This window comes from Suncus etruscus, chromosome 7, assembly GCF_024139225.1.
Source record: "Suncus etruscus isolate mSunEtr1 chromosome 7, mSunEtr1.pri.cur, whole genome shotgun sequence".
NCBI lineage: Eukaryota > Metazoa > Chordata > Mammalia > Eulipotyphla > Soricidae > Suncus > Suncus etruscus.
The window spans coordinates 107,855,507-107,864,463 of NC_064854.1; the positions used below are offsets into that span (position 1 = coordinate 107,855,507).

The 8,957-nt window shown below is 40.3% G+C and overlaps 1 non-coding gene across 1 annotated transcript; it reads right to left on the reverse strand.

Annotated features, from left to right (window-relative positions):
• Nucleotides 1-8,479: 8,479 nt before the first annotated feature.
• On the reverse strand, nucleotides 8,480-8,583 carry LOC126015352 (U6 spliceosomal RNA). Its single transcript, XR_007498224.1, has one exon. It is a non-coding gene; the product is annotated as a U6 spliceosomal RNA (small nuclear RNA).
• Nucleotides 8,584-8,957: the final 374 nt, after the last annotated feature.

The following is an 8,957-nucleotide window of genomic DNA, read 5'->3' on the forward strand; positions in this document are numbered from 1 at the left end:
AAAGATTATCACAACAGGATACTGTGTTTAATGGACAAAGATAAAAATGACAAAGTCAAGCTAGTTATCGCTGTTTTCTTTTTCAATTGGAGGGAAGTCTGTTAAAATAGACCTAAGTTTCTGAAGCTGTACTCTTATCAATACATGGTGATTTTAATGTCCTGGTCCTTTTTTCTTTCCAATAATGTGTGGGAGAGACAAATACTGAAATACAATAATTCTGAGTGTCTGTAATGTAGAATATTTTACTGTATCTTTTCATGACTTCTTTGTAGTATTCTATCTTATTCCATCTTAGAGGAGGGTAAGAGGTTCTAAAAACAATCTATTAGGGCGAGTAAGACTATATTGATGGTTGCCTGGGACACTGAAGATGAGCAGAAATATGCTTCCTTAAATATGCTACTTTGAGATAAGAATTATCTTCATGTGACTTTTTTATTAGGGGGGGTCACATCTGGAGGTGCTCAAAATTACTCTTGACTCTGCACTCAGAAATTGCTACTGGTAGGCTCAGTGGACCATATGGGATGGTGGGGAACAAACTCAGGCAGTGTAGGCAAGGCAAATAATGTGCTGGCTGTGCTATCACTCTGGGTCTCCTCTTTCTTTTTTAATTTAATCACCATGTTTACAAAACTTTTCATACTGTGGTTTCAGTCATAAAACGTATAACACCCTTCAACTGACTATGTTTTTTCTTGAAGAAAATCAGAATATTTAATCTTTGGTATTTCTACTTTTGTGATTAATTGTTCAGAATAAAATAATATCCCCTAAAATTTGTAGTATTCTTTAACTTTTAAAGTTTTTTTCTTTTCTTTTTAATTTTTATTTTGACCAAAGTGGATTACAAATATTTCACAGTAATTTTTAGGTACATAGTGACATTGAATCAGAGACATTCCCATCAACAATGTTGTCCTCCCTTCACTCCTTTTCCTAGCATGCATCCCATATCCCCCTCCTTTACCACCCGAGTTGCTAGTATAAGTAGTCCCCTCTTCATCTAGCATGTTGCAGATTGGGTGTTGATTCTGTTGTCATTGCCTTTGGATTTGGTGTTTAAGTCTGATCATTTTTTATTTCTACTTAATGTTCATACGACTGTCTGGTTTTGGTACCCTCAATTATTTCCCCCTTAACTATTTTTAAGAAACAGCAGACACCAAGAAACTGCCATCATACAAAAATCCCTTTCTCACACCTATATTCATTGCAGTACTATTTACAATAACTAGACTCTGGAAACAACCAATATGCCCTTCAACAGATAAATGGCCAAAGAAACTGTGGTACATATACACAATGGAATATTATACAGCCAGCAGGAGTGATAAAGTTATGAAATTTTCCCATTCATTAATGTACATGGAATCTATTATGCTGAGTGAAATAAGGAAGAGAGAGATACACAGAATAGTCTCACTCGTCTATGGATTTTAAGAAAATCAAAACACATTATTGAAATAATTCCCAGAAATGAGAGCTGGAAGGACTGGTTCATGATATGAAGCTCACCACAAAGAGTGGTGAGTGTAGTTAGTGAAATAACTATATTGAGAACTAGCATAACAATGTCAATGGTGAGGAAAGTAGAAAGCCTGTCTTTAATACAGGTGGGATGGGAGGGAGATGGGGGCATTGGTAATGGGAATGTTACACTGGTGAAGTGGGGTGTTCTTTTTATGACTGAAACCCAACTACAATCATGTTTGTAATCATGGTATTTAAATAAAGATATATATATTTCTTAAATACTCCCATCATAGCTCAAAGGGCTAGTGTGTATGCTCTGTAACCAAGATGGCCAAGTTCCATCCCTGGTACTATATGGTCCTCCAAATAGTAAGAAATAATCTTTAGCCTAGAGTAGGCCTGGTTGAAGAAAACAATGCATTCATTCAAGTTTTATATGTTTTGTTTTGTTTTTGAGGAGTGAGTTTTTGAGTCCACACTCAACTGTGCTCAAAGATTACACTTGACTCTGTGTGCAGGGCTTGGGATACATGTGGTATGAGGATGGAAACACAATCAGCTGTGAAGTCATCACCCTTCACGCTCTGGTTCCTCTGGTCCCTTATTCAAATCTTAATTGGGACTGCAACCTGTGAATTACAGATACTTCCAATTTTTAAAATCCTAACTGGTTTTTTTAATTTGTTTGTTTTGTTTTGTTTCTGTTTTATTTTGTCTGTTTTTTTGTCCACAGTCTGCACTGCTCATCGCTTACCCTGGCTCTACCCTCAGCAGTCCTGTTGGTGCTTGGTGGACCATATGGATCCATTAGATCCCAGGGATCTAACCTGTGTCAGCTACTTGTATCTTAATTCTTGTATTTTCTTTCTCGTATAAGGTGGGGTTATAGTTCACTAGGGGTTTGTGGTGTTGTTGTTGTCGTCATTGGGGAGGGGAGTGTATGGGTATTTTGAGGCCACACCTAGTAGTGTAGTGCTCAGGCTTACTCCTGGCTCTAACCTCAGGTATCACTCTTGCTATTCTTGAGACAATATGGGATGTTGGAGATCGAATCCAGGTCAACCACTGATAAATCAATCCTCAAGCTCCAAACCCAGGCATGGAAAAAGGCAGGTCTGGAAGCCAACACCAATGCAGAAACTAATCCACACACACTGAAGCGGGTGAAGCGGGTGAAGCGGGTTCAGGAATTTCAACACACAGCCTCCTTCTCTTATGAAGCAGGCAGCCCAGTAAGGAAGTCCAGGAATGCAAGAGAAGGTTTTCTTGAGACCCAGGAATTGAGTAGGAAGAAGCAGATCACGTCTTGGGATGGAGAGCAAGTGATATAGTCTAGTCACCAGTCCAAGTTGCTACCTTCCAAGATGTTTCCAACCAATGAGGAACATTCAGCATATGCTGAATGGGGTGGCATCTGGTGAATCCAACAAACCAAGGAGAGGAAAGTGCCCTCTCTGCTGTACTATTGCTCCCGCCCAAAGTGGGGTTTTACAGTCTTGTCATTCCTGCAGGCAAAGGAAGTTAGGAAGATTTTATGCTAGACAGAGGCTGGCAGATGAGTCCTGGCTTTTGTTCTTGCAAACCATGTCTTAAGATTTCTTTTTCCCCATCAATGGCTTGGATATTTGAAGGACAACCTCCCCCCCCCCCCCAATATTGTATACCCACTAGGAGTACAGGAGCCATAAAGAAACAAAGGAGCCAGACTTGATTTGTTTGGCCTGTTTTTATTCTAGATCTGAATGGACATTCTTCTGGGCAGAGTTTGAGGTTTTAGAGTCTCAGGTGTATTTGTAACTCTTAGTAGCCTTAAAATAAGATCACGATGCTTAACTGAGGACAGATTGAATGGAAGCCCCGCCCCCTTTTTCTTTCAGACTTCCAGGGCACAAGTAGGAAGAGGAAAGCATAGTGACTGTCAGTAAAAATATTGGATAACTGGGGCTGGAGCGATAGCACAGTGATAGGGCATTTTCCTTGTACATGGCTGACCCAAAACGAACCTGATCCCTGATGTCCCATATGGTCCCCCAAGCCAGGAGTGATTTCTCATCACATAGCCAGAAGTAACCCCTGAGTATCACCGAGTGTGGCCCAAAAACAAAAAGAAAAAGAGAAAAGAAAAAAATTTGATAACCATGTATGTCTTTTCCCCTCCCTAAAGCTAGGAGTTCATTATTCAGCTAGTGAGAGACTTTTGTGTATTGAGGATTCCATTTGGGACTTTTGGGGCTACATAATTTTTCATTAAAGGGTCTTCAATATTACTAAATAAAGAGTCCCATCATTGCAGGCCACATCATATCCCACATTCTTGGAGTTGCCATTGAGTATGAGAAATATCTTTAATGGGGGCCAGAGAGATGGCATGGAGATAGGGCATTTGCCTTGCATGCAGAAAGACGGTGGTTTGAATCCCGGCATCCCATATGGTCTCCCAAGCCTGCCAGGAGCGATTTCTGAGAGTAGAGCCAGGAGTAACCCCTGAGCACTGCAGGATGTGACCCAAAAAACAAAACTATATATATATATATATATCTTCAATAAACCCTTTCTTTGAAGGTCCAAGCATTTTTCCATTCTTTAATAATGAATCCCAGGCACATGATTTATTTTTATAAATATGAGTTGTTCTCCCACACTCAGTATCCCTGAACCCCAAGAACGAAACTGTCTGAATAGTATTGCCTGGGAGGCCTCTAATGCTGAACTGATGAGATTGCCTATATTTTGGTAATGTGCTCTGGGGAGTATCAGGTTCCTTAAATCTTTCTCAAGCACATTCTCCTCAAAGATGAGGATTCTCTTGAAAGTCTTGGGGGCTATCTAGTCCAAGTAAAGTTTTGGGTCACTTGGGTATCTGGCTATTTGCCATTCAAAAGCAAAAGCAAACTGAGATGAGTAGAAAGGTATATAGAAAACCATGTTCTTTAAATTCAGGTCCCCAAAAAAGGCTGTTAGCATGGCTGTTTCAGCGATGCCCATTCTTAAGTCAGTGTCCTAAAAGCATGAGGGGTATAGCAGGGTTTTATTGTTAAGTTATTTTAATTTAATTTCTCTTATAGCTTTAGGTCTTAAGTGATATTATCTCTTTGATGGGTTGGAGGGACACTGATACAGGGGTGATATCTTGGAATTAGTAATATTCTAGGCTTCAGGGTTTGTCTCCTTTGGGAAAGGATCCATTAAGTGGGGTACTGTACAGTGGGTAAGGTGCTTGCCTTGCACGTGAATGGAGACTGGGATTTTATCCTCAGCATCTCCTATGGTCCCCTGAGTACAGCCAGAGTGATCCCTGAATGCAGAGCCATGCGTAAAAACCCTGAGCATTCACAGTTGTCTCTGTATCTTATTCTTTTCTCAAAAGTTTAAGTACAGTAGAGTCTTCTTCAGAGACCTTTGGCTTAGGTTTTCAGATAAGACCCCCTGTGTGCCTCAAGGAACCAGATCCTGAGGAAATCAGTTAGTCACTATGGCACCTAATGGCCTCCAACCTTCTCTTCTTAAAAGTGTGCTTCCCTATTCTTTTCTATAAAAACAGCTGCCAGTGAATGTGCTGACAAGATTGTTTCTTTATAGGACTTGAGTAGACCATTTTTCAACATGACAGGTTATTTCAAATCCTTCCTTCTCTCCCTCTCTCCCTCCTTCCCTTTTATTTTTCCTTTTTTCTTCACTTCTTCCTCTCTTCCTTCCTTTTATCCTTCTTCCTGTCTTCCTTCCTTCCTCTCATACTTCTTCTACCAGGTGTGCAGAGCTCAGGCCTCCCCGCTGGGCCAGTAAAGGCCGGACACCCCACTCTGGACTTGGACTGGCTGAGGCAGGATAATTTCCTTCCAGCTGGAGCCAGAAGTCCCTCCCTCCCCTGACTGGGACCTCTCCCTGGACTTTCTCCTTCCTGATTTTTCCCTACTCCCTAGATTTACCTCCTCCCTGAATCTTTCTTCCCTACCCTCTAGACATACTTTCTCCCTGACTGGGGACACAGCAGGCTGAGGCTAGGTCCAGCCAGTCTGTCAGGGCCCATAAATAATGAAGATTCCCTTTCCCTTGCCTATGTTGTCCTGTCCACTGACCAAATTGGAGAGAGCAATTTTGTAAAAAAAAAAAAAAAAAAAAAAAAGTCACACCAAATCATATAAATCTTTCTTTATTAATATTAATGAGTGAGGGATAGTTCCTGTCCCCAGCCCTCTTTTGAGCCCTAAGGCTCCAAGGTGGTCAACATTCTAAACCTGGAAAAGGGATCACAGCCAGTCAGTGCACAAAATCCAGTCATTGTAATGCAACGCAGGGTTCTTGGGCACACTCCCTCATACACTCCCCTCACCGGGGCCAGGACTGATTATGGGGGGCTTCTTAGTGGGGATGTTAGATTTAGCCAGAACCCTTGTGCTGTGCTGGATTGGCCCGCTCTGGTGGGATGGGGGCTTTTCCCTTCTTCCTCTGGACCGCCTAGGACACTCCTTCCTGCCGAAAACTTCCCTTCCCACTTGCAGTTGGGTTTGATTCCCTAGTCCCCTGAGCATTGTAGAAGTGAGCCATGAGCTCAGAGCGAAAGTAAATCTTGAACCCTACCAAATGTGGCCCCAAAATGAAACAAAATCCCATAAAACGCACTTTCACGGTATTATTCAGCAGTTACAAGTATAACAATGGAGTCAAATCTAGAAGCTTGGATGGTTTGGGGCCTGAATCTCTCAGGGATGCACAAACTATATTGTTTTCTGTCCATACCACGACCTTTCTCACCTGTAGATCATGTCATTCTGGTGTTAGTAGATATGCTGGCTCAGCTATCATCTCACTGAAACAAGACTTTAGGAATCAGCACTTGGAAAAACTTTCTTGTAAACATTATTACATTTATATAAAACAGAAAGATTACTATCTGTTCAGTTTACTAATTAGAGTTGACAGAAATGACCCAAGTTGTTCATTTTTGAATAAAAACAACATTGATTTTGGTAGTGTTTTGATAGTACCTATAAAAATGACTAACAAGGGACTGGAGAGATAGTACTGCGATAAGGCATTTGCTTTGCATGCAGAAGGATGATGTTTCGAAACCCGGCATCCCATATGGTCCCCTGAGCCTGCTGGGGGCAATTTCTGAGCGTAGAGCCAGGAGTAACCCCTGAGCGCTGCCGGGTGTGACCCCCCATCCAAGTGACTAACAAGGGTAATACTGGATCCGGTTTTCTATGTTCTGGGAACTTGTAAAATAAATAGATCTTAGCAAATTAGTTAATTGTTTATTGAGAAAAATATATAAGGAGATTGGTCTGATATACAGCAAGCAGAATGCTTGGGATTAAATCCCTGGCATCTAACATGGTCCCCGTGCCCTCCAAGGGTCATCCCTGATTGTAGATCCAGGAGAAAACCCTGTATCTACAAAAACTGGTTATAGCCAAAAAATAAGTACACACACACACACACACAGAGAAGCAAGTATGCAAAAGTCTATCTAGCAGTGAAATAAATTGGGAAATAAATTAATGTATAATTAACTATGAATAGTATTAGGTTTGATCTGTGTATTAACATCTTTATTAATATTAAAATGACTAGGCCACAATACCCCAAGAATTGGTTTGTCTTCTTGATATTCTTCAAAGATATTTTTGAGTGAGATGATCATTTAAGTGATAGATTTTGTTTGTTTGCATATTTATTTATTTATTTTCAGTTTGAAAATTTTTATTTATTTATTATTTTAATTTTTATCATTATTATTTTTTTATTTAAACGACTTTATTACATACATGATTGTGTTTGGGTTTCAGTCATGTAAAGAACACCACACATCACCAGTGCAACATTCCCATCACCAATGTCCCAAATCTCACTCCTCCCCACCCGACCTCCGCCTGTACTCTAGAAAGGCTTTCCATTTCCCTCATACATTCTCATTATTAGGACAGTTCAAAATGTAGTTATTTCTCTAACTAAACTCATCACTCTTTGTGGTGAGCTTCCTGAGGTGAGCTGTAACTTCCAGCTCTTTTCTCTTTTGTGTCTGAAAATTATTATTGCAAGAATGCAAATCAAAACAACGATGAGATACCACCTCACACCACAGAGAATGGCACACATCACAAAGAATGAGAATAAACAGTGTTGGCGGGGATGTGGAGAGAAAGAAATTCTTATCCACTGCTGGTGGGAATGCCATCTAGTTCAACCTTTATGGAAAGCGATATGGAGATTCCTCCAAAAACTGGAAATCGAGCTCCCATACGATTCAGCTTTACCACTCCTAGGAATATACCCTAGGAACACAAAAATACAATGCAAAAACCCCTTCCTTACACCTATATTCATTGCAGCACTATTTACCATAGCAAGACTCTGGAAACAACCAAGATGCCCTTCAACAGATGAATGGCTAAAGAAACTGTGGTACATATACACAATGGAATATTATGCAGCTGTCAGGAGAGATGAAGTCATGAAATTTTCCTATACATGGATGTACATGAGATTTATTATGCTGAGTGAAATAAGTCAGAGAGAGAGAAAAACGCAGAATGGTCTCACTCATCTATGGGTTTTAAGAAAAATGTGTTCTCTTTTTAAAGGTCAAAGTCGGGCTGTATCTAGGAGTAGTGAACTCAGGTCTTACTCCAGGCTCTATGCTTAGAACTTACTCTGGCTATGCCTACCACAACTGGTACTGGGAATAAAATCTGGGTTGACTGTCTACAAAGTATTATTTCTCTATCCCAGTATTCACACATTCTTTTTTTTGTTTTGTTTTTTGTTTCTGGGTCACACCTGGCAGCGCTCAGGGGTTACTCCTAGCTCTACGCTGAGAAATCGCCCATGGCAGGCATGGGGGACCATATGGGACGCCGGAATTCAAACCACCATCCTTCTGCATGGAAGGCAAATGCCTTACCTCCATGCTATCTCACTGGCCCCAGTATTCATGCATTCTTATTCCTTTCTTATATATAGAAAGTGAGATACTAGATAGTTTTGTTGTTGTTGTTTTTTAAATATGGAATGCTTCATGAATTTGCGTGTCACCCTTGCACAGGGGCCATGCTAATCCCTGTATTGTTACACTTTTAGAATATGTGCTGTCTAAACGAGCACAAGATACTAGATAGTTTTATGTTCTACCTATTTACTTAATATTTTTCCTGTGATGTTCTTTAGAGCAAGAAAAACTCCATTCTTTTTCATAGCTATCAATTTGTCTGGAAGCACTATGTTTTTCTAATTTGCTCCAATACAGATGGACATCAGAATATCCTAGCCTTGCACACAATTCTGCAATGTATAATGAGTTTATCTTTCATTATAATGCTTATTCAAGTACAATCACACCAAAAAAATTACATTTTCAGGAGTCAAATTGCTGAGTGAAAAGAAAATGCATTTATCATTTTGGATCATGATCGCAAAAGAGCTTCCCCAAGGGTTATATTCTTCTCAACAAATATTGGGGGCTTTCTTCTATTTGGAGG